Source organism: Hyla sarda, unplaced genomic scaffold, assembly GCF_029499605.1.
Source record: "Hyla sarda isolate aHylSar1 unplaced genomic scaffold, aHylSar1.hap1 scaffold_1070, whole genome shotgun sequence".
Lineage (NCBI taxonomy): Eukaryota > Metazoa > Chordata > Amphibia > Anura > Hylidae > Hyla > Hyla sarda.
The window spans coordinates 119,490-125,489 of record NW_026607690.1 but is presented as its reverse complement, the minus strand read 5'-3'; the positions used below and the strand labels follow the sequence as shown (position 1 = coordinate 125,489).

Here is a 6,000-nt window from a genome sequence, read left to right as displayed (position 1 = left end):
CAGATTGGAGACACTGGGGGATAATTTTACTAAGGATTTATACTGATTTTTCCTGTCTGAATTTGTCGCACAGAAAGTTGCAGGGCCAAATATGTGTGACATTTCTGCGACTTTAGCTTCTAGAGCATTTTTACAACATTATACATAGGTGCTGAATACATAAAAAGCGACTGTTCAGCGACAGACAAGTCGCATCGGCTGAAAGTAGGCCAGAATGTCAGTCCATGTTGGAGCAGGTTTAGATACAGTCTACAAGTATAGATCTCAAAGTCTGTGCACAGAATTTAGCAAGGGCCTCGCACCTTCTGATGCATCAGGTAGGTGCACAATAGCATAGCCTAACCCTCTGTACTTTGGTCTATATTGATGCGGGACATAGACAGCCAGCTGATGACCAATCCATTAGTGCAATGGATGGCTGGAAGCATTTGTCTTTGCCTTTGCAATACCACAGAAGCAATGCATGGTCAATGTACAGCAATGACACACCTGTGTGAACAGCCAGGAGACCCCCCCCCCCCCCCCCCCCATGTTATGTTACATAGTTACATAGTTAGTACGGTCGAAAAAAGACATATGTCCATCAAGTTCAACCAGGGAATTAAGGGGTAGGGGTGTGGCGCGATATTGGGGAAGGGATGAGATTTTATATTTCTTCATAAGCATTAATCTTATTTTGTCAATTAGGAACATTCAGCACCCACCCGCTATCAAGGCAGCTGCCTATCATGTCATGCCCTACCTGCACAGGTGTGCTGGCTACTCAAATGATCCAATTAAGGAGGCCATTTAGTCAGCAGCAGCAGAAGTCCTGTGCCTGGACGCTCCAACAGGGGCCAGACACAAGCAGAAGCAGAAGCAGCAGAAGCAGCAGCAGCAGCACCACCTTTTGTTTTTTGGCTGCAGCAGCAAGGCCCACAGGGCTGGCTAGCTGGCTAGCCAGCAAGCAGGTAGCAATGAAAGTAGGAATCTTTCTTTTTAACCCTGTAAGGGGGTGGTGCACTGTACCCGAAGATACTGCCATATCGGGTCAATGCATAGGGCGACGGAAGCAAGCTTCGAAATCGGCCCCCGTTCTCAAAAATCCATTTAATATATGGTCCCCAGATAGGGGACGTATCAGATATTAAACTGATAAGAACAGATACTACACTTGATCTTAGCCAAAAGGCCGAGAAGCGATAACCGTGAAAGGGGCGGGCCCAACAAGGTCCCCTTCATGGGCACTATCACTGCTTGCTGTCAGGGAGGCTGCCAGACAATTTTCCATGCACACTCTGGGCTGGGGGGCAGTCAACCACCAGTACACACAGCAGAACCTAAACCCATACCATTATTGCTAAGCAGCAAGACAGGGGGCCCATTGCACTCCCACGGGGCCTTTTTAAATGCAATCCATAACCCGGATTTGCCAGGAACCCTTCTTACTCCTCCTACTTGCATGTGACACTGGGCTTAGGATCTGCATAGGAAACACACACACAAGCACACACCTACCTTTGTTGCCTGCAGATGCCTCCTTGGCTGTCCCCCAAACGGTATCAAACCAACACCCACGGGAAGCTGTAAGCATAGAGGACATGCCTGCACCCCATTGGACTTACCTGTGTGGGTTAAATCCGGGTTATTTGACAACCTATGGCGGTGATGGTTCTGCTCAGGCAGAGCAGTGCTGATGCTCCTCATAAAGCTGTCGCTGCTGTGAAGGTTCTAGGTGACATCACAAATCCCTATGGTTACATACACAACAAAGCTGGGTTGTTGTTGTTTACACTCTGCAAGGCCTGTGGAAGTGAGTGACATCATAGCACTGTAGTTCTGAGGGTTCAAGATGGATGCAACAATCTCCTGTTGCTTCTATGAAGGCCATAATAGACGACATCACCAAACAGCTCCATAGTCACATACACAGCAAAGGAGAGATGTTGTTTACACCTAGTGATGTGTCAGTGGTATTGAGTGACATCACAGCACAGTGCTAAGGCTCCTGGGCCTGGACACAGCAGCGGCTGCAATATCTCAACGGAGAATACGTTTATATATATGTGTGTGTGTGCGCGTATATATATATATATATATATATATATATATATATATATATATATATTTCTCCGCCGAAATCACTTTTAAACCCATTTCCACCTTTTTTTTCCCCTTCTCTTCCTCTTACTTTTTTTTCACGTTTTTTTACGTTTTTCTCCTTTTCGCCTCTTTTCTGGGCGTATTATTCTTCTTTTTATTCTTTTTTTTCGTCTAATGCATACCCCATCAGTGCAGCAATGCTTATTCAATACCGCCAGCAGATGGAGACACTGGGGGATAATTTTCTAAGGATTTATACTGATTTTTCCTGTCTGAATTTGTCGCACAGAAAGTTGCAGGCCAAATATGTGTGACATTTCTGCGACTTTAGCTTCTAGAGCATTTTTACAACATTATACATAGGTGCTGAATACATAAAAAAGCGACTGTTCAGCGACAGACAAGTCGCATCGGCTGAAAGTAGGCCAGAATGTCAGTCCATGTTGGAGCAGGTTTAGATACAGTCTAAAGTATAGATCTCAAAGTCTGTGCACAGAATTTAGCAAGGGCCCTCGCACCTTCTGATGCATCAGGTAGGTGCACAATAGCATAGCCTAACCCTCTGTACTTTGGTCTATATTGATGCGGGACATAGACAGCCAGCTGATGACCAATCCATTAGTGCAATGGATGGCTGGAAGCATTTGTCTTTGCCTTTGCAATACCACAGAAGCAATGCATGGTCAATGTACAGCAATGACACACCTGTGTGAACAGCCAGGAGACCCCCCCCCCCCCCCCCCCCCCCATGTTATGTTACATAGTTACATAGTTAGTACGGTCGAAAAAAGACATATGTCCATCAAGTTCAACCAGGGAATTAAGGGGTAGGGGTGTGGCGCGATATTGGGAAGGGATGAGATTTTATATTTTCTTCATAAGCATTAATCTTATTTTGTCAATTAGGAACATTCAGCACCCACCCGCTATCAAGGCAGCTGCCTATCATGTCATGCCCTACCTGCACAGGTGTGCTGGCTACTCAAATGATCCAATTAAGGAGGCCATTTAGTCAGCAGCAGCAGAAGTCCTGTGCCTGGACGCTCCAACAGGGGCCAGACACAAGCAGAAGCAGAAGCAGCAGAAGCAGCAGCAGCAGCACCACCTTTTGTTTTTTGGCTGCAGCAGCAAGGCCCACAGGGCTGGCTAGCTGGCTAGCCAGCAAGCAGGTAGCAATGAAAGTAGGAATCTTTCTTTTTAACCCTGTAAGGGGGTGGTGCACTGTACCCGAAGATACTGCCATATCGGGTCAATGCATAGGGCGACGGAAGCAAGCTTCGAAATCGGCCCCCGTTCTCAAAAATCCATTTAATATATGGTCCCCAGATAGGGGGACGTATCAGATATTAAACTGATAAGAACAGATACTACACTTGATCTTAGCCAAAAGGCCGAGAAGCGATAACCGTGAAAGGGGCGGCCCAACAAGGTCCCCTTCATGGGCACTATCACTGCTTGCTGTCAGGGAGGCTGCCAGACAATTTTCCATGCACACTCTGGGCTGGGGGGCAGTCAAACCACCAGTACACACAGCAGAACCTAAACCCATACCATTATTGCTAAGCAGCAAGACACGGGGCCCATTGCACTCCCACGGGGCCTTTTTAAATGCAATCCATAACCCGGATTTGCCAGGAACCCTTCTTACTCCTCCTACTTGCATGTGACACTGGGCTTAGGATCTGCATAGGAAACACACACACAAGCACACACCCTACCTTTGTTGCCTGCAGATGCCTCCTTGGCTGTCCCCAAACGGTATCAAACCAACACCCACGGGAAGCTGTAAGCATAGAGGACATGCCTGCACCCCATTGGACTTACCTGTGTGGGTTAAATCCGGGTTATTTGACAACCTATGGCGGTGATGGTTCTGCTCAGGCAGAGCAGTGCTGATGCTCCTCATAAAGCTGTCGCTGCTGTGAAGGTTCTAGGTGACATCACAAATCCCTATGGTTACATACACAACAAAGCTGGGTTGTTGTTGTTTACACTCTGCAAGGCCTGTGGAAGTGAGTGACATCATAGCACTGTAGTTCTGAGGGTTCTAGATGGATGCAACAATCTCCTGTTGCTTCTATGAAGGCCATAATAGACGACATCACCAAACAGCTCCATAGTCACATACACAGCAAAGGAGAGATGTTGTTTACACCTAGTGATGTCAGTGGTATTGAGTGACATCACAGCACAGTGCTAAGGCTCCTGGGCCTGGACACAGCAGCGGCTGCAATATCTCAACGGAGAATACGTTTATATATATGTGTGTGTGTGCGCGTATATATATATATATATATATATATATATATATATATATATTTCTCCGCCGAAATCACTTTTAAACCCATTTCCACCTTTTTTTCCCTTCTCTTCCCTCTTACTTTTTTTTCACGTTTTTTTACGTTTTTCCTCCTTTTCGCCTCTTTTCTGGGCGTATTATTCTTCTTTTTCTTCTTTTTTTTCGTCTAATGCATACCCCATCAGTGCAGCAATGCTTATTCAATACCGCCAGCAGATGGAGACACTGGGGGATAATTTTCTAAGGATTTATACTGATTTTTCCTGTCTGAATTTGTCGCACAGAAAGTTGCAGGCCAAATATGTGTGACATTTCTGCGACTTTAGCTTCTAGAGCATTTTTACAACATTATACATAGGTGCTGAATACATAAAAAGCGACTGTTCAGCGACAGACAAGTCGCATCGGCTGAAAGTAGGCCAGAATGTCAGTCCATGTTGGAGCAGGTTTAGATACAGTCTAAAGTATAGATCTCAAAGTCTGTGCACAGAATTTAGCAAGGGCCTCGCACCTTCTGATGCATCAGGTAGGTGCACAATAGCATAGCCTAACCCTCTGTACTTTGGTCTATATTGATGCGGGACATAGACAGCCAGCTGATGACCAATCCATTAGTGCAATGGATGGCTGGAAGCATTTGTCTTTGCCTTTGCAATACCACAGAAGCAATGCATGGTCAATGTACAGCAATGACACACCTGTGTGAACAGCCAGGAGACCCCCCCCCCCCCCCCCCCCATGTTATGTTACATAGTTACATAGTTAGTACGGTCGAAAAAAGACATATGTCCATCAAGTTCAACCAGGGAATTAAGGGGTAGGGGTGTGGCGCGATATTGGGGAAGGGATGAGATTTTATATTTCTTCATAAGCATTAATCTTATTTTGTCAATTAGGAACATTCAGCACCCACCCGCTATCAAGGCAGCTGCCTATCATGTCATGCCCTACCTGCACAGGTGTGCTGGCTACTCAAATGATCCAATTAAGGAGGCCATTTAGTCAGCAGCAGCAGAAGTCCTGTGCCTGGACGCTCCAACAGGGGCCAGACACAAGCAGAAGCAGAAGCAGCAGAAGCAGCAGCAGCAGCACCACCTTTTGTTTTTTGGCTGCAGCAGCAAGGCCCACAGGGCTGGCTAGCTGGCTAGCCAGCAAGCAGGTAGCAATGAAAGTAGGAATCTTTCTTTTTAACCCTGTAAGGGGGTGGTGCACTGTACCCGAAGATACTGCCATATCGGGTCAATGCATAGGGCGACGGAAGCAAGCTTCGAAATCGGCCCCCGTTCTCAAAAATCCATTTAATATATGGTCCCCAGATAGGGGACGTATCAGATATTAAACTGATAAGAACAGATACTACACTTGATCTTAGCCAAAAGGCCGAGAAGCGATAACCGTGAAAGGGGCGGGCCCAACAAGGTCCCCTTCATGGGCACTATCACTGCTTGCTGTCAGGGAGGCTGCCAGACAATTTTCCATGCACACTCTGGGCTGGGGGGCAGTCAACCACCAGTACACACAGCAGAACCTAAACCCATACCATTATTGCTAAGCAGCAAGACAGGGGCCCATTGCACTCCCACGGGGCCTTTTTAAATGCAATCCATAACCCGGATTTG

The 6,000-nt window shown here is 46.6% G+C and overlaps 3 non-coding genes across 3 annotated transcripts; all 3 read right to left on the bottom strand.

Annotated features, from left to right (window-relative positions):
• Positions 1–992: 992 nt before the first annotated feature.
• Positions 993–1,183, bottom strand: LOC130300222 (U2 spliceosomal RNA). The gene has a single exon (XR_008851206.1). It is a non-coding gene; the product is annotated as a U2 spliceosomal RNA (small nuclear RNA).
• Positions 1,184–3,293: 2,110 nt separating this feature from the next.
• LOC130300228 (U2 spliceosomal RNA) lies at positions 3,294–3,485 on the bottom strand. Its single transcript, XR_008851212.1, has one exon. It is a non-coding gene; the product is annotated as a U2 spliceosomal RNA (small nuclear RNA).
• A 2,097-nt stretch (positions 3,486–5,582) lies between these two features.
• On the bottom strand, positions 5,583–5,773 carry LOC130300221 (U2 spliceosomal RNA). Its single transcript, XR_008851205.1, has one exon. It is a non-coding gene; the product is annotated as a U2 spliceosomal RNA (small nuclear RNA).
• Between the last annotated feature and the right edge of the window lie 227 nt (positions 5,774–6,000).